Source organism: Muntiacus reevesi, chromosome 3, assembly GCF_963930625.1.
Source record: "Muntiacus reevesi chromosome 3, mMunRee1.1, whole genome shotgun sequence".
Lineage (NCBI taxonomy): Eukaryota > Metazoa > Chordata > Mammalia > Artiodactyla > Cervidae > Muntiacus > Muntiacus reevesi.
The window spans coordinates 228,874,993-228,895,644 of record NC_089251.1 but is presented as its reverse complement, the minus strand read 5'-3'; the positions used below and the strand labels follow the sequence as shown (position 1 = coordinate 228,895,644).

At 37.8% G+C, this 20,652-nt stretch overlaps 1 protein-coding gene across 4 annotated transcripts in view; it reads right to left on the bottom strand.

Moving 5' to 3' along the window:
- Nucleotides 1–20,365, bottom strand: part of GALNT13 (polypeptide N-acetylgalactosaminyltransferase 13) — a 603,283-nt gene extending 582,918 nt beyond the window's left edge. For all 4 annotated transcript variants that reach the window (XM_065927851.1, XM_065927849.1, XM_065927850.1 and 1 more), the window contains exon 1: nt 19,987–20,365. The gene's annotated coding sequence lies outside the window, so the exon portion shown is untranslated. The remainder of the gene's footprint in view (nt 1–19,986) is intronic.
- Nucleotides 20,366–20,652: the final 287 nt, after the last annotated feature.

The window sequence follows — 20,652 nt, the reverse complement described above, 5'->3', positions numbered from 1 at the left end:
GACAAGACAGAAAGAAAGCAGTAGGACAGACAAAAAGAAAAAAGGCTCTCCCCACATGGACCCCCAGGGTTTTACATGAACTCATTGCTAAAAACTCATTTGTAAGTATGTGTCTGTTAATGAAATTTTAGAAGCACCTGATCTTGTATTTATTTATTTTGGCTTTTTTTTTTTGGTCTTACCTTTTTATTTTATCCTAAAGTATAGCCAATGAACAATGTGATAGGAGCACAGCAGAGCAATGCAACCATATATATACATGTATCCATCCTCCCCCAAACTCCCCTTCCATCCAGGTTGCTACATAACATTGAGCAGACTTTCCTGTGTTATACAGTAGGTCCTTGTTGGTTATCCATTTTAAGTATACCAGTGTGTACCTGTCACTGATCTTGTATTTACATAGTGCTTTAAGTCAAGTAGATCCCAAAACCACTAGCCCTATTTATTAACTGATTATATATATTGACTAAAGTAGGAATCACTTCACGCACCAAGGAATTATGCTTCTGTATCAAAATGTGGTAATATTTTGCTGGCCCACAACTTTATACATCAAGTTATTGTGAGATGTAGCCCTTTGGCAAATTAAAAATACATGGCTATTTAGAAGGGCTTCCCTGGTAGTTCAGCTGGTAAAGAATCTGCCTGCAATGCAGGAGACACCAGTTTGATTGCTGGGTTAGGAATATCTGGTATAGAAAGGATAGGCTACCCACTCCAGTATTCTTGGGCTTCCCTGGTGGCTCAGCTGGTAGAGAATTTGTTTGCAATGCAGGAGACCTGGGTTCAATCCCTGGGTTGGGAAGATCCTCTGGAGAGGGAATGGCTACCCACTCAATCAAGTATTCTGGCCTGGAGAATTCCATGAACTGTATAGTCCATGGGCTTGCAAAGAGTTGGATACGACTTGAGGAACTTCATTTTCCTTAAATAAAATACAGATGAGTAAAATGATTAAAATAACATATTTTTTCTTTGGCAAGAAGCAAATACATACACTATTAAAAATAGAGGACAAAAATAAATCAGCTAAAAATGACTAAATGGTGGAGTTTTAGGGGTATTACTGTGAAGAGGAGTGAAAACAGTGAAAGGGTATATGAAGAGTTGGTGGTGTTGGTGTCAGGCCATTATGATAAACATACTTGGCTCTGCAAAGGGAGCTCTATCTATGGGTACCAGCAAAAAAAGATAGGAATTCATAAAATTTCTAATATATTGAAGGTTGGCTAAAAACTCAAAACCATTAAATTAAGTCTGAAAAGAAAGTTATACTGAAGATAAGGTTTTAGATAGGGACATCAAAAAAAGCTGAACCAAAACTTAATATGGTCCAACAAATGGTCAAAATGACTCTAAAGTTAATAAAACAACTCAAAGTCAAGAATAAATCTGCATTATCATAAAAGAAGTAATTTGAACAATACCCAAGAGATTGTGAAGATCCACACTTAAAAATATCCAGAAGAAAACTGGACAGCAACATGTAAATCATGTGTAAATCAATGTAAATCATGTTAATCAATGAAGTTAGAGCACTCCCTCATACAATATGCAAAAATAAATTCAAAATGGCTTGAAGACTTAAATATAATATATGACAACATACACATCCTAGATAGAACATACGCAAAGTATTCTCTGACATAAATCACAGCAATATTTTCTTAGATCATTCTACCAAGGTAAAAGAAATAAAAACAAAAATAGACAAATGGAACCTAATGAAACTTATAATCTTTTGTATAGCAAAGGAAATAATAAACAAAGTGAAAAGACAACCTATGGAATTGGAGAAAATATTTGCAAACAGTGCTACTGATGATAGCTTGATTTCCAAAATAAATAAACTATTCATGTAGCTCAATTGCAAACAAACAAACCAATCAAAAGTAGGCAGGAGACTAAATAGTCATTTCTCCAAAGAAAACATACAGATGGTCAACAGGCACATGAAAAGATGTTCAACATCACTAAGTATTAGAGAAATGCAAATCAAAACTACAATGAGGTACCACTTCACACTTGTCAGAATGGCCATCATCAAAGAGTCTACAAATAATAAATGCTGGAGAAGGTGTGGAGAAAAGGGAATCCTCCAATACTGTTGGTAGGAATGTTAATTGGTGTAGTCACTGTGGAAAACAGTATGGAGTTTCCTTAAAAAACTAAAAATAGAGTTACCATATGATCCAGCATTCCCACTCCATGGTATATATACAGAATATATGAAATTTTTAATTGGAAAAGATAAATACACCCCAGTGTGCATAGAAGCACTGTTTACAAAATAGCCAAGACATGGGAGCAACCTAAGCATCCATCAAGAAAGGAATAAATAAAGATGACATGGTAGATATACACATTGGAATATTACTCAGGCATAAAAAAGGAAAGAAATACTGCCATTTGCAGCAGCATAGATGGATCCAGAGATTATCAATACTAAGTAAAGTCAGTCTTACAGAGAAAAACAAGTATTATATAATATCACTTATATTTATGTGGAATCTAAAAAAGTGATACAAATGAACTTATTTACAAAACAAACAGAACCTCAGACATAGAAAGCAAACATCGTTACCAGAGGGGAAGGGTGTGAGTGAAAGTTGCTCAGTCATGTCCAACTCTTTGTAACCCCATGGACGATAAGGTCCATAGACTTCTCCAGGCCAGAATACTGGAGTGGGTAGCCTTTCTCTTCTCAAGGGGAACTTCCCAACCCAGGGATCGAACCCAGGTCACCCACACTGCAGGCAGATTCCTTACCAGCTGAGCCACCAGAGAAGCCCAGGGAAGAGTGAAGAGGGGTGAATTAGGAGTTTGGGATTAACAGATATACACTACTATGTAACAGATACACACTACTGCACAGTAAGCAATGGCTTACTGGATAGCACAAGGAATTATATTCAATATTGTATAATAACCTACAATGGAAAAGAATCTGAAAAATAATATGTATGTGTAGACATATGTATGTAAGTATAACTAAATCACCTTGCTGTAACACCTCAAACTAACACAATATTATAAATCAACCACGTTAGTACTCCAGGGCTTAGTTGCTCAGTCATGCCCTACTCTGTGTGACCCCCAAGGACTGTAGCCCACCAGGCTCCCCTGACAATGAGGATTCTCCATGCAAGAATACTGGAGAGGGTTGCTGTACATATCTGTATATCTGCACTCCTCCAGGGGATCTTCCAGACCCAGGGATCGAACCTCCATCTATTACATCTACCTGTATTGGCAGTCAGGTTCTTTACCACTAGCGCCACCTGGGAAGCCACTAAATCAACCATCAATTCAGTCACTCAGTCATGTCTGACTCTGTGACTCCATGAACTGCAGCACACCAGGCTTCCCTGTTCATCACCAACTCCTGGAGCCTACTCAAACTCATGTCCATTGGGTCGGTGATGCCATCCAACCATCTCATCCTCTGTTGGCCCCTTCTCCTCCCACCTTCAATCTTTCCCAGCATCAGGGTCTTTTCTAATGAGTCAGTTTTTCGCATCAGGTAACCAAAGTATTGGAGTTTCAGCTTCAGCATCAGTCCTTCCAATGAATATTCAGGACTGATTTCCTTTAGGATTGACAGGTTGGATCTCCTTGCAGTCCAAGGGACTCTCAAGAGTCTTCTCCCATTAAAAAATAGATAAATACCTAGGAAACACATAAAAATAAAAACTCCGCTTTCAGTAAAAACCCTTTGGGGAATACATGCACACACACACATACATGTATACACATATTTGGTGGGCATCAGTTCTGTCCTCTGAAAGGAAACAGTTTATATCTTTTATTTAGTATTAGTCAGTGGGGAGGGAGGTGGGAGGAGGGCTCAAGAGGGAGGGGACATATGTATAGTGTTAGTCGTTCAGTCATGCCTGACTCTTTGCAACCCCATGGACTGCAGCTCACCAGGCTCTTCAGTCCACGAGATTTTCCAGGCAAGGATACTGGAGTGGGTTGCCATTTCCTTCTCCAGGACATATGTATACCTAATGCCAATTCATGTTGATGTATGGCCCAAAAAAAAAATTATAATATTGTAAAGTAATTATCCTCTAATTAAAAAAAAAAACTACAAAAAATGTACTGCAAAATCAATCATATTTTTAAATCTTTTATATTTATATTTTATAAATGGTTTTATATTTATAATGATAGTGAATATTTTCTGTGAGTACTAACTCCCAAATCATTGTTAAATAAAATAAAAACTCTCCACAAAGTGAATTTACAAGGTTAGTTATCAATGGACTATCATACTATAAATTATGAGTGGTGTAATATTTTGGCAGATAGATGCAACAATTCAAAAAATCAATTGTCTGTCTGTGACTTAATGTGACCTTGTTTGAAAAGAGTTAACCTCATGCATGATTTCCAGACATAGCAGGAGTCATTGCTTGATTTTAATTATTTCTCACAGAGAAATTCCTTACAAGGTTATTGAAATTTCCACTAAACTTTTCAATCACTTGTAAAATATATTCAAACACAAAACTTCAGGATGGGAGGCAACAGGAAGACTAAGAAAATGTAAACTAATGACCCCACATTATTTTAGGAAGCTCTAGAAAATTGTTTGGATCACAATAAGAAAAGTAGTAAAAAGCTCATTTAAGTAATTTCATTATTTTTAATATGAAAAAGATTTTCAAACACAAATAAAACACATTTGCTATTTAGTAACCTATATAACCATTTCTTATATAATAAACTCTTACTAAACATAACATAAGCTTTTCCTTCATCATTTTTAAAAAATAAATATTCTATCCTACTGAACATATTTTTGGAGTTGAGGGAGTTACAGGTTACGTTAAACAGTTAGTCCTGGTACATTTCAATAGGCTGCAAATGATTCAGAAATAAATCAGAAACAGCATGATGCATCATTAGATTACCACCAGCAGTTTATTAATTTATGTATAATTATCATTTGTACAAATTATTGTGAAGGAATTGACAAACTCAGGGTTGAAAACAACATATTATTCTCATATGATAAGACAAGAGAATTGGAACTCAAATATTTCTAAATGAAAAAATCAGTTACAATTTGTTATCTCAAATTATGCGTCTTTCTACATAAAAAAATGGAGAATCTTCGATTGAGCATTTAGAAAAAAAATCATTAAAATAAGACATCACATAATTAAAATGAAGTCTGTGTCACTAAAGAACAAAAATATAACAATAATGTTTCATCTTTTTCACTCAAAGAACTAAGGCTAGAATAGTAATGTTTTAAAATGGTAACTATTTTTCATATTCCCACAGAGAAAAAGCACTCATCTTTCAATTTCTCTAAGAATCAGCCAAGACAAAATAATACAGTCAAAGCTGATCAAAAAACTAAGGGGAAAATGGAAGATGACTGCTCAACTTAGCCAAGAACACCTCACAAAAATCAGCAGTGAAGCTAAAATTTTCCAAATAAAGTTAAAAGGATTAGAAGCTTTCCACCCTTTTTCTAAGCTAGATGCACTTTCTGCAAAGCAGCATTTCAGGGTTTAGCACTGGATACAATTTGTACAATATTATGATCAATTCATTATGATATGCTCTTCCTTTTCCTGCCTTCATTTACCTTCAATTCTCTCTTAAATAAGATTTCTAAATATTTCACTAATCCAGTTTTACTGGGTTTCTATTTTGCTTGGCTTCAGTCCTATCTTTACCTGCTATTTATTTATTGCCTCGTAGGATCTGATTTTACAGTTACTCTTCACAATAACTCTTGCAGGTTTGAGAATTTTATCTTCAAAATCAGCTAAGCAGATCAGATTTCTAGGCACCTGACATAGTAAATGCCAGAAGAGGACCCTAGAATGGGAGATAACACTAATAGCAGCTAGTATTTGTTAAGCACTTCCTAAGTGCCAGGGACAGTAATCAGTACATTACATGCATAATCACCTCAACCCATGAAAGCAGTTATAATTATTAGATACATGAAAATAAATATCTGGTTCTTAGAACTGTGAGAATTGAAAGTGCCAATATTATGTAAAGCCCCTAAAAGAAATCCTTATAACCAATTAGAAATCTGGGTTCTATTAGAGTTAGCCATGATCACTGTCACTTGCATTTGAAAGATGAAATACTTAAATCCCACAGAGGCTATCTAACTGTGCTTTGTCAACCTGCTTAAGCAACTGGATACTTCAGAATTTCTGAACTACATTTATGCAGGCACCGCAGTCTTAAACTTGTAGCTTTAACACAACCATGTTCCACTGCCTCTTCCAAACTCGAATCTCGGCATTTTTCTTACTTTAGAATCAAGGTATGATTTATATGCTAAAGGTTATAATTAATTGCCAAGAGTCAGTTCAGTTCAGTTGCTCAGTTGTGTCTGACTCCTTGTGACCCCATGAACTACAGCACACCAGGCTTCCCTGTCCATCACCAACTCCTGGAGCTTGCTCGAACTCATTGCCAAGAACTCCACCTTTAAAAGGAAATTTAATAGACCCTCGATTCATTGAACCCAGTGAGATAAAGGGACAAAACATCCTCTTCTCTGCCCCCAGTCACTGTCCAAAAGCCAGATCACTCAGAAAAAGGTGAAATGAGGTGACCCAAGGGTTTATAATTACAACCTACTAGAAACCAGACCCTCACAGCTTTAAAGAATGCCTCACTGTTGACTTGTTTTTTCTCACTTCAGAATCTCCTAGGCTTCCAGATCATGAAAATACTAGATTGTAAGGTATTAATTAATATGTAACTTGTGTTCTCAGCTTTCACTACTTTTTACGTTATACAAGGCCCAAACTGCCGAGTAGGGCATGTGGAGAGACCAGAAACTTCATTACTCCTTATTTCTCTTCTTCTCTCTCTGCCTCTGGTCTCCATCTCTCTTTCTGCCAATCTCTTTATTTCTATCTATCTATAGAAATTTATTACAATTTTTTTTTGGTTTGTTGAATGAATGTTCACAGTTAAAAGATGCTAAAGCACCCACACACAGAAATCTTCTAACAATCAGCAGGTTAGACATTTCTTATGGGACCAATCTGTGTTCTCACATTCATTAGGAATAGCTAGCATCTTTAAAGCAACTATTTCTGATTAGCTACAAAATTAAAGTGTTAACCCAAGTAAGAAGAAGCAATGAGAACTTCCAGAGCAGCTGCAGATCTAAGACGACAATATTCTCACATCTGTGTAATGTTGAAACAGCCATCCTTCATCTCTCAATTCCTCTGTGAATCTGCAGACACATCAGGTAATCAGAGTAACTGGTACAATTTAATAACACAGAGGACTATAAAATTTACTGTCTCTATCTGGAAACCACTACAAAATGTTGTTTAAAATTATTGTTGAGTGCTAGCTATTAAATGTTTAGGAAAACAGAGGTGGAATGGAAATAGGATTTTCTGGAGAATCATTTGGTTATGCTTTGCAGCTTTACATCAGAAAAAATAAGTTTGTTTTTAATTATAAGCAAATAAGACCTAGAAAACGTATGATTCTTTTCATTTTTAAAGAAAACGATAGGCCTACATTTGGAAAATAAACAAACACTAGAATAGAGTCATATGATGCTTTTTTTTTTTTTTTTTTGGTATTACCAGTTGCATCATTTCAAGGATGAAAAAACTGAGATCCAAAGAATTTAAAATGACATGCTACAGAATTTATTAAGGGTTTTACCAAGACCAGAATCCAATGCTCTCCTCTTAGTCCCATAATTTTTATAATACTGTAAGAGATAATTGATACTATGTTTAATAATAAATTTCCAAGTATTTATATTTCTTTATAACTTGAACTCCCCTCCCTTAATTCCAAACTATTCCTCTCCCCAGAAGGAATCACCTTTAATTATTTATTAGTTCTAAAACAAAATGGTTAAATTCAAATGTCTTTACAGACCAAGGTGATTTAACAAAGAGTGATTGCTATCTGTGAAAATCTCGAGAGTAGAGACACACCAAAAGCAACCACATTAAAAAAAAAAATTAAATTAAAGCACATTTTGACCAAGCAAATGGACCCAAAGTATTTTAGACATTATCTAAATTATCCCACATACCACACTCCATGTTTCTCTATATTCTTCTTATTAATATTGTTATTATTCCTTCTCAGTTTTTTTTTTAATTTTAAGGAATGTATCAACACTTCTAACTTGCATCTCTTGACCCCTATTTTATAATATGCTAATCTTCCAATTTCTGTCCCTTCTTTCTGTTTTCTCCAAGCATCATACCTACTTCCCAACCCCTCCCATCTGTATGTTTACTGTGGCAATGCCATTGCTAATATTTGCATTCTGTCTATAGTTATGATTCTCTTCCACTTTTTAGCTAAAGATTGATACTGAAAATTGAAAATCAGTTAAAAAAACACATATTTAAGTAATATAAAAATATTATTCATGTCAGTGCCAACTAAAGTTCTATGGTTACTTTCCCTTCTAGCATATACTTTGGTTCTTCTTGGATGAAGTTTACACTTCTTTTTTCATTTTCACACTATTTTTCTTTCTCTTTTCAAACATTTCTTGGACTTTAAAGGTTGCATAATATCCCCCTTTATCCTAGAGCCTCCTACCAGACAAAGCTTTCCACTGCTTTTACATTAACTCAATATCAGATTAAAGTAATATGAATCATTTGCCTAATAGGACTACTTCATAGCTATTATGCCATATCTTTCTCTTTCTCTTAATTATACTTTGATGGGGTTCAACCTCAAGTAATTTATAAGAAAGATTATATTTGAGGAAAGCATATTTAATCATTAGATGCCTGATAATGTATTAATTCTACCCTTGTACTTGATTGATATTCTGAATGGATATTGGACATGGAATTTTGAGTTACAGATCATCTTCTTTCATAAACTTGATAATGATTCTATTAATTTTTAAAATATATTCTAACAATATATTTTGTTTTCTTATAATCAGAACTCCAATTAGCAGGAAGTCATGCTTCAGAGAGATTTATAGCGATTCTTTTTACCTTTTTCTTCTTTTCCTTTGCATTGCTGAGGTTTTTTTGTGTATTTGAATTAAAAATATTCCCTTGAATATTGATCTGAACTATTGATCTGAAAATCTTTAATTTCCAATAGTTTTTCTTGTTCATTTATTGTGTCTCTTCCCTATCATCTTCTTGTTTTATGAATGTAATATTTTCTAGAATCTCTTCAAAAATTTTACTTTTTGGTTTCTTTATGATCTTTTAATTATCTGGTCCATGCAAGGTCATTTCATTGTCATTGGTTTTCAGTTTTCTTGGTCTCGTTTGTGTTGCAGTTTTTACTAATATTTTTTCATAAAATACCCCTTAAATGTCTGGTGATACTTGGTTGAGGGTTTTTATTTAAGAATAAAGGAAAAGAAATGGCTGAACCTTCTGTACTTAAGTTGGTCTTGCTGCTTAGAAGACTTTGCTTTGGGTAAGCAAGGAGTTGATTATTAGGCTTAAATATCCTAAGTGTCAAAATAAAAGGGAATTTATTCCATAGTTGTAAGATGCTTTATACTGAGTTGCCCCTCTTGTCTCTTAGCAACTCATATAATTCCATTAGCCTATGTTAAGCAGGATAGTTAGGAGGGAAAGTGAAAAAAAAAATTTGCTACAAGGATATTTGCATAGGAAGTAGAATTAGTGAAGAAAAGGCCGGCTATCCCATCAGACAGTAAAGAATTTCCCTGTGATGCAGGAGACCTGAGTTCGATCCCTGGGTCGGGAAGATCCACTAGAGAAGGGAATGGCTACCTAGTCCAGTATTCTTGCCTGGAGAATTCCATGGACAGAGGTACCTGATGGGCTACAGTTCATGGGGTCACAAAGAGCTGGACACAACTGAGCCACTAACACTTTAGGATTTCCCAGGTGGCACTAGTGGTAAAGAACCCGCCTGCCAATGCAGGAGACATAAGAAACACAGGTTCAATCCCTGAGTTGGGAAGATCCCCTGGAGGAGGGCATGGCAATCCGCTCCAGTATTCTTGCCTCCTCCAGAGGAGCCTGGCAGGCTGCAGTCCATGGGGTTTCACAGAGTCATATATAACTGAAGCATGCCCGCATTCCATCTGTACATGTTGATTACTTTGTTCAGCCCCAGTGTCTCACTTAAGCCTTTTGGTGCTTACTCAGGACAAAGCAGCACCCTCTTCCCCACATCTTCAGCAGTCTTTACTTCATACACTTTGTAACAGTTTGATATCTTTTTAACTCCTTAATTTAATGCTTAAGTTAATGAGTTTTCAGGAGAAAGTTTAGATAAAGATATGTCTCCATCCTCCCTAGAGAAGTTGCCCTTAAAACACGTAAAATGAAGAAAAACCCAAGAACAAGCATAATTCTTATTATGCTTGTAACAAGCATTAAAAACTACACTGTTGCATATCACCATACTCCTGATGGTAGCAATGCTGTTCAGAACCATTCAAGTGAGGCTCTCTATAAAAATTAATGCAAACTGCACACCTACACACATTTTAGGGTACCCGGGGTAAAGGTGGGACTACTGATTTCATGTTCTGAAGGGTCATTTTTGTGGGCAACTGATTAACATTATCAAACAAAAAAATGTATTGAAATTCAAAATTATTTAATGAAATAGTGGCTAATATCTTACATTTGTTGAGGTTATTTTTCCTCACAAAAGGAATGGAAATGATGCATACATGTTATTCTACTAGAATTAGAATTTTATACAGATAATAAGAATTTGTGCATTGTAGAAGCAAAATGGGCCTATTGTTGTCTGCAACAGCAAATGAAGTGTCTCATAACCAGCAATTCAATGTGTTAATTCAGCTGCACCATCCAATTACCTACAATTCATCTCAACGTAGGACACAACAATAAAACTCTTAAAAAATCTGTGACAAAATGCCTGCTCTAGGTTTACCTAATAGGAAAAACATTATCTCGAAGTCAGAAATAGAAGCCATGGAATATAAATTATAAAAGTTGTTCATCATAACCTATCAATTAATATAACAATGAATTTCTAACATGAAGTCAATAGTCTAGAGTTAATAATAAAATAGATATTGGAAATCTTATAAGGAAAATCTGACCAAGGAATGTGAGAACTGGATGACAACTGAAATTGGCATCCCCTCAAGCAACACAGCATTCCCTTGGAGCCAGGGCCTGCATACTGCCAACTGACCCCAGGGTCCAGGCACACCATTCTAAAAGTAGACAAAGGTAATGAGATGCAAATTTAGCATCCCAAGCCTCCTGCTAAATGACCCAGATGCAAGAGCTACAGCGTCTGTCTCTTACCTACTCAGGGACTAGATGATGAAATGAACAGAAGCTTTTTTATTTACATTTTTATAGAATCAAAAAAGAAAAGAAAAAAGCTAATAGATAAGTCCAGCCCTGCTCTATGAGGATATATTAAGCCACGGAAGAAGGACAATTTAAAGTCAAGAGCATCATGAAGAAGGAAGAGAGGAGCCAGGAAAAGATACAGAAGAAAAAGTATATTGAGAAATGATGAAACAGTATTTATTTGAGAAGGAAAGAGAGAGCTACCCTGAAAATCTACAGGATATGAGTGAAATCTGAACCATGATTAGGCACAGGCTGGTTTCTAATATTTTTCAGGACAAGTGATATATAGTCTCATTTGAGACTGAACTATCAAGAGAATCAAAGAAATATGAGCCTTGAGGATTCAGAAAAAGAGGTGGAATTTACCATGAGAGAAAGAGAGAATACTGTAGAAGTGAGTTTTAAAATTCAGTCAGTAATCTCATAACTCTCACTTCACTTATAGAATCTGAAAACAGATTGTTTTTAAGTGTAGATTTTTACCTTTTAAAAACCAGGCAGGTAGAATAACTCATTACTGGGGTATCTAATTTAAACAATTTATAACAATCTAATCAAGTACCCATCTAAAAGAATATTTTTAAAACTGAAGAAAGTTCATTAAATACTACATAAGTTCTTTAAACAAGAATAATAGAAAGTTGCTAAAAATCAACCAAAGATCAGAGGTAAGGAGTACCTCCTCAAAGATAAATGCATCAATTCTCTATAAATTAACAGCGATTACAAATGAGTATAGATACTCTATATTATATAAAGCTTTCAACAATATATTTAAGAGAAATATCAAGATTTTTCAGCAGGATATCTCCAATTCTTTTTTAAATATTAATATTTCCTAATGTAATCTAAACAATTTATGAACAGTAATTGCAGGACAATAAGTTATTTTGTATTTTAACTAAGGTAGATCTTAGTTATAGATTGAAGTCTCTATATAGAAATCCCACTTCTGGGTTTTTTTCTTTTGTCTACATCAGTGTGTTAACTTCTTGTTGTTTTTCATTTTCTTTTTTGCTAGGGATGGTGGGGAGAGGGTGGATGGGTCTGCACCTAAGAAAAGTCAAGAATGAATCTACTTGAAGAAAACTACTGTTTTTCCACATTTATTATCTTCCATAATTAAATTTCTTTCTTCATCTGGTGCTATGACTTCTAAAAGGTAAACATGCTTTGTTTTTGACTTTGTCCGTCAGATTTTCTTCCTTTACTTTTAGAGGCAAAAATTATTCAAATAGGAAACAAAACACAGAAATCTGGCTTCCATTTTCATTTCTATTGCTTCAAGTTTTGTGACTTAAAGCAGATCATGGTTTCATCAAAATAGCATACCCCATGCTCCACCATTCATCAACTTCTCCTGGGCAAGTACTTAACCTTTTGGTGTCTCAATCCTTGTCTATAAATAGAGGTACTAATAAAACCTACTTTGAGGGGCTGTTATGATTAAATCAATTAATATCTGTTAAGTACTCTGAATAATGTCCAGGACATAGTAACTTCTATATTTGTTTAATTGACTAAAAAGTATTAAATCTGAAAAGTGTTCTAGAAGTAGTTCAGTTGCTTAAAACCTTGTACATCAAACTTATCTAGAAAAATGTTTATAAACATAGATCCCTATGTATCTATCCCAGGCAAATGAGAATCTGTATCAGTGGAATCTGACAACCTATGTTAAAACAAACAAACAAAAACCTCTTGAGATAATTTCAGTTTCCAAACTGGTTTGTTGCCAATGACATTAAACAATGTCTCAAGTCAATTTAACTACATCCCACACAATCCACCAGCGTTCACTTCCCCTTCAATGGCCACAGTAGTCACTATCCAAAGCAACTTAGGATTTAATAGCATCAGTCAGTTTTACAAAAGAAGTTAGAAGTTTTGCTTTGGAATTTTCTTTCTCACCTAAAGCAAAACTGATTTGTCCTCAACAAGGAAAACAAACATATTAAAAAAAAAAAAAAGGAATCAAACTGATCCCTAAAGACTGGGACATACTGGTTAAAGAGGACAGAATAAGTTCTTGAGACATGCTCATTTTGTTTTTGCCTAGCATTCATTCTTTTCAAGGACACAGATTGGCACTGTCTTAGTGATAATGATTTGTGGTTAATTACCACAAAAGATCAAATTGCCTCTAATTCTCTAATTCTTTCAAAAAAAAAAAAAAAAACTGAAGCAGTAAACTGAGGCTTAGGGTAATTGCTAGCATCCTTCCTAGATACAAATTGTATTGCCCAGATTTGCAACTAGAAAGAGAAAGGAATAACTATAAGAACAAAGTCATAGATATCACACCCATGCTGGCCTGTGTTGCATGAGTGCTTGGGGTCCACTGGATAGCAGTATATTTGAGTGGTTCAGACTAAGTGTTCCAATCGCAGGCTACAGAATGTGGTGAAATAAATTACCAGACTATGATGAATTTTCTTCAGTCTTTGTTAAATTAGGAAAATAAATGCAATGTAGAAAGCACAGGAAGCTAAATTTATTCTATTATAAGGACTAAATTTTGTGATTTAGTTTTGCCATCTTATTGGTGTTACAATGTCCACTCTTTCATAAAATGACAGTGATATAAATAGACTTTTAAAAATTATTCTCATTGTGCAAAAAGAAAATGTTCACATGGAAGTTGAACTCATTTTTTTTTTAATTTATTAGTCAGTGAAAATGTCAGTTTGAGAACTCTTAGAGCACTGGCTTCAGAGAGAGATACAACTGATGTGATCCCTGCGCCTAATATTAATGCAGAAAGCTGTGTGATATTGCATATGCACTTCCTCATTTATACAATGGGGATAGTAATACTACATATAATTCATACAATTTCAAGGATAAACTGTAGTACAAGCTGTTAGATGTTTACTTACTCACAATACAAGTCGAAGTACGGATCCAATAAATTTTAGTTATTTTATCACTTTGTAACTCTTCATCATTTTAACTTCCTCATCAATAAATCAAAATGGCTACACCTTTACATGTATTTGTTTCCAAGTATTTGTTCCCAATTTTGTTTTCATTAGCCTAATGGTGGTACTGCATGTGGATCTTGATAGTCATATGAATCCCATCCTCTCCATCTGAAACTAATTATATAATAAAAATCTCAAAAGGAAATTAAATAAATTGTTATGCTTCTGGTCTACAAGAAGATAATCCTCCTCAAATGTCAAAATTCATTTTATAACAACAACAAAAAAGTGGCACTGTGCGTATAATATCAAGGCAATTAATATTAGGCAGAGACTAAGCTGACATTTACTAGTCTCTGAGGTATAATTTAGATGACTTTGAATGTACAAGCTCTGTTTGAAATTCTCCTGTTTACAGTGGCTACTCAGCACATGTATTGTTCACCGAAGTACCAACATCAGTTTAATCACACTCTTCTTATAATGTTCTACAAGATCTTAAACAAAGATTTAAGTGACAATTCAATGTAGTTTAATGTACTTAATAGAGTCCCAATTAATTCTACATCATGGTAGAAACCCTGGTATATCTTGGAGAGTTCCTATCTATCTTAACAGTAAGTACTTCTGGAAAAAAAAAAAAAAGAAAGAAAGAAGAAGCCTCAGTATTTATCTGGACAGTGTTTTACATTTTCTCACCTAACAGAGGGTCACAAATATGTTCATACCAATGATGGTAATAATCACCACTTCCCCTACATCCCTCTCAAGCCATGTTGGGAGGGTTAACCATTAAGATGGAACAATGTTTAACAATATTTTGCATCTTGTTTCAGGTCAACTGTGGAGGACAATAATAACAAACATTAAAAGAGAATCTGATAGTTTATGAGATTTATAATTATTTGGACATTTGAATGAAGTTGGGTCCTCAGAGGAAAGTTAGGTGCCAGCAATCTCTTAGTAACCTGTAGCAATAATTTTTAAAAATTAAGAATTTCAGCACAAATAGGCCTTAAATATATTAAACATAAATAAAATTGGAAAACTAATACCAAAGATTTTAGCTATTGTATTTAAAAGGGATATTAGAACACATATTAATCACATAAATGTATTTAGCCATTTGTAATAATTTCTTGATAACTATCTTGGACCAATTAAACATATTATTTTAAATATACTGCCTTGAGAACATACACATAGGCTTATATCTTAATCAAAAAGAAATAAATATCAAATAATTAAAATCTACTTTATTATACTTTGTTCCCAAAGATAATTGCTTATAATGCCCCAAACGGATGACCAGCTACTAGTAAATTCATGTGTATATTCATCTTCACAAATTTCTGTGAATTTTCTAAGTACTAAAGTTCACAATAGGAAGCTGGACTCTTCAAAAATATGTATGCCTATAACTGAATGGCAGAAAAACGTAACTAAACAATGTGCTTAAATATATAAATTGCAAATATTAGTCTAAAATGTCAAAATGACTTCAAATGTTAAAATGGTTTATCAAAGCAGACAGTATAGGATCTTTAAATGTGATTTATGTATTCAGATATATGCTTAGTGTGTCTGTAGCAGAGCATGGGAAATATTATGAAATATCATCAAGTAGACTGTCAGACTCAGTATATGTATTTAAAAATAGCAAAGGCATAGTGAAGGTGAATATTCTGATACTAGTTGAGATACATTCTGATCTCTTAATGATAAGAATATTGAGACACATTTAACTTTTTAACAATGTTCATTGCTTTCAGGTTAAAGTTATATCAGAGTGAAATACAATGTTTCTATTTTTCCAACTTGAGTTTAAGAAGTGGCAGTTGTATTTAAGTCTTGATTTGATGTTCCACATGTGTCTACTCTGATGACAGGAAGGATTAAAAAAACAAAGGCCAGTTAAAATTCTTGGCTAATTAGGCATATGGTCAGTCAGACTTCAAAGTAGGGATCCTGCTAGATCTCATTAGATTTAAGAGGGCTACATGTTTCTACTACTGATATCAACACAAGCCCCAAGTGGCAATGTATTAAAAGTCACAATCAGGAATTTGTTGCTTATTGCAGGAGTTGCCTCTTGAAAATAGGATACTTAATAAAACAAATTAATGGACAAAACTATAGGATCTGCTCAGTTTCATAAAGCACAAAAACACTTATCAGAGACATGTAGCGTTGTTATTTATTTCACATAGCAGGACTTTATTCATATTTTATTCTCAATCATCTTCTATAATTTTCTTTTTATTCAGAAGCACCAATATCATCTTCATTTTCCTAACCAGGAAGAATACAAATATCCATTTATTCCTTTTTTATGCACCCTCTCCCTAAAATGCCAAAGTTTTTAAAAAGTTGCAAAATCTCTATCACATGGAAGTGTTCTTGTACAACTACTACTTCTTAAAGTCAACTTGGCAAAATGGAAACACTGTATTTCACTCTGACATAACTTAAACTTGAAAGTAATGTACATCGTTAAAAAGTTAAATATGTCTCAGTATTCTTATTAAGAGATCAGAATGTATCTCAACCAATATCAGAATTTCCATCTTCACTATGTCTTTGCTATTTTTAAATATGAAAAACTGGATAAAGTAGGAGCTGATTTATAACTAATATTTTAAAAGCAAAATTGCCTTGAACATACTCCAGAACAATATTCATGGTAAATCCTCAACTGTTTTAAGAGGTGACTGTCATAGCGTCATGAAAACAATTTTGCAGCACAGAGATTCCTACTAGAAACTTGTATCAGGAGGCATTACATTTCCAGGTACTTTGGTAAATTCTCATACACATGTAGTATCACACCTCTCACATATATTCCAAGCAATAAAGGAACCTATAAATTATTTAAGGTAAGTGATTCAGTTTGCAAATTAATTTATAGGCCCCAAATATTTTAAGCTGATACATCTGTTCTTTACATTAAAAAAAAGAGAGAGAACTTTTCACTTGTGAAAACCACCAGAAAGTATTCACTCACAAATGTCATGCCCTAGTTTACTTTTAGGTGAGAAGGCTGAGAGATGCCACCCATCAGAGCCTCTAAACTCATTTCTTCAACTCTGCACTGACTGTTAAAGAACATCAGCCAAGTTAAAGACTTGCACAGAAGGTCAAATTCAAGTAGCGAATGGGTTAAGGACACAGGGGACTCATGTTTCACCTTCTGCTAGTCCTCAATTCCCATTCATAAAAGACTAAATGAAACAAACCAACAAGACGTAGAATTCAACTTCTTGTATGTAGACATTCACATAGCTAGGTGACTTCAATGAAAGCCTATGCAAGCTATTGATTAGCTCCATGCTAATCAATCAACCAGTAAGTTTCTGGGAAGCATTTACTAGTTTTCCTACACTGTGCTAGGGTCCGAATATCCGAGACAGCACCTGGCCCCACTCTGGACACTGGGATCCAGAATTAATCTATACCAGCAGCACTTTGTTTCCTTTGGAAAACCTTTCTTTTCTTCTGCCCAAAATTGCTTAGTGCCTTGACTTCCACGGTGGCTCAGAGAGTAAAGCGTCTGCCTGCAATGCAGGAGACCCGGGTTCAATCCCTGGGTCGGGAAGATCTCCTGGAGAAGGAAATGGCAACCCACTCCAGTACTCTTGCCTGGAAAATCCGATGGATGGAGAAGCCTGGTAGGCTACAGTCCAAGGGGTCGCAAAGAGTCGGACATGACTGAGCGACTTCACTTTCACTTTCTACTGAAGCAATCAACTTAAGCCCTAGAATGGGATGAGTATCACAGAAACTGGTGAATGAAAAGCATTTATTTAAACAAGGAGGAACAGTCAGGGAAAATTCTCAGTGGAGTTGAAGGTGGGCAGGGGCATAAGGAAGAGATATGAAATCCTGGTTTGCACTGAAATGATGCAGAAAAATGGCATGCTTTCTTATGTTGAAAGCCTGCTTTAGGCTATGAAAATTCTCCAAATCTATCCACCTCTTAAGGACTCAAATGATGTTTCAATATTGAGGTCCTAATTCTGCAGGAGAGGAGGAGTTTGTAGAGATCAAGGCAAAGGAAAGATCAGTACTGCAACCAAAAAGTCAGGATGAAGAAAAGGAAAGGATGGGTGAAGGCAAGGAGAACGAACTAGGAAGGGGAGAGATCAAAAGTAAGTCACCAATAGGTTCACCTTACTTTTCAATATTCTCAAACCAGCAGGTTTCTCTAACACTAGAGGGCACGAACGAACGCGCAAACACACACACACACACACACACACACACACACACACACACACACACACACACTGAGGCGGAGGGAGCAACCTTGAGCAAAAGCAATCTTCATATAAAGCTGACGATTCGGGGCCCCAAGGATACTCGAAATTTCAAGGGGCTGGGGAGGTCAGTATCTTTAACCCTGCAAATAAAATCTCTATGCTGTATTTCAGGGAAGAGTGACCGCTCTCTCTCCCAAGAAATCACTCAAGGATTGAGCGTTATGACGGTTGAAGGCAAGCAGTTTCCAGTACTCCTCCGACAGCAACACCTTTGCCTCAGGAAAGCTCCCACCCTTCCCAGGTTAGATTTCCCTAGATCCCGAAGCTTCTGTGTTTATCTGCCCACTGTCTCCTCCTGTGGCTGCCTGTAAAGACTGGAGATGTAGCCTCTCCACCTGGAAATTCAACTGTTTCCAGGCAAAGAACGGAGTAAGAGGAGGGCACCCGCAGCCAGCGCTGTCCAAACAGCCTGCGTGCGCCCAGGTTCGCAGCAGCGCAGAGCCCTCGGACCTGGGCCGTGGAGGCGGCCCTTGCGACTCTCGTTCAGCCCCCTCACGACAGCCCAGACAAGAGCACTCTGCTTCCATCCCTTGCTTCCATTCCTCAGTCTCCTCTGGCTCTGAGAAAGGAGGTCTCGGTACCTGGGGGTGCCCAGGAGGGCCGGGGTGTTCTCCCCTGGACAAGGAGTCTCGGAATATGGGAGCTGGGGGTGTGCGGGAGGACCAGGCAGGAGAAATGAGAGAAGGAGACAGGCAGCGAGAGGAAAAAATATATAAAGGAAAAAAATTAGGTAGGACAGAGAGAAAGCGGAAAAGATAAAGTAACAGAGACGCGGGAATATCCCAAGAAAAACAGGGGGAAAGAGAATGAGAGAGAGACAAACCCGGAGCGGATGCGGTAAGCCAGAGAATTAGAGAAAGAAACGGACTCGGGCACGGACAAGTAGAGACTCAGAGGCAAAGGAAGGCAGAAATAGAGTGGAAGGCAACCGTCGAGGACAACACCCGAGACCAGCGCGTCCCCGGTGTTGAACGCCGGGTGTAGAAGAGTCCGAGCACCGCAGCGCCACACCGCCCGCAGCTGGTGGGAGAAACTTGCTGGGGCTGGAAGGCCACGTCCCCCGGGGCTGAGCGCCCGTGGAGCGCAGAGGGTGGCCGGCGCCCCCCCAGCTTGGCCCGGGAGCAGAGAGAGCAGGGTGGAGGGCGGGCAGCGGTAGAAAGTTCCGCGCCTCGCGGTCTTTCCTCCGCACTTGCAGCGGCGAGCAAGCGCGCTTCGAGAGCCCGAGAGGCCGGTGTACCGGGTTCGCCGGCGCCCCTTTCCCGGGACTGGTTCGGAGCGCTCGGCTCCGTGCGCTGCCAGCCGCTGCGGGACTTTGCGGCGCCCACCCAGGCACTCGGGCCACCCAAAGAGGACTCTCCCTAGACAATCAGAGGGGAAGCGAGAGAGAGAGAGAGAGACGGAGACCTGCTGTCGTGGCCAGGGATCCCGCGAAGAGGGAACGGCGGTCCACGCACGGAATTCAGCCTCCGACCCAGCCCGGCAGGTGCCGGCCGGCTGCGAGGAGTGTGGGGCACGCCGAGCCCGTGCTCACCTGGAACCCGCGCCGGCCCGCGAGCGCCGCGCGCAGCCCCGCTTCCCGCCCGCGCCTCTCTGCTCACACTTCCCCGGGAGCAGAGCGAGCCGGCTCCGGCCTCGGCCAGCCCCGGAGAGGCGCCCTCATAGCGCAGCGGCGGGCTGGAGGGCTCCTCAAGAGCGGGCGCCACGGCCGAGGAGGCGCGGGAGACCGAGCGAGGGCTCCTAGCACATTGTCACCTCGGCGGAGACGCCGCCACCGCCTGGTCACTTCGCCCCCGGCCCCCGCCCCCCTCCCACCCCGGCCCGCTCCCTCCCAGCCCCTCCTCCTCGCGCGGCCCCTCCTCCTCCTCCCGTAGCCCCAGCCTGGAGGCCTCTCACTGGGCTAGTATCATTTACGTAACCAGCACCCCCCAGCCCTCCCCCTTCCCGGCTCCCGCTCCTCCCCGGGCTGGGGCGGTGCGCACCGAGCGCGCTCCAGCTGCTCCTGGAGCTGCCGCTCCTGCGATGTGCAAAGTCCCGCGATACTTGGCAGTCACGGCCCCCAGGAGCGACCGG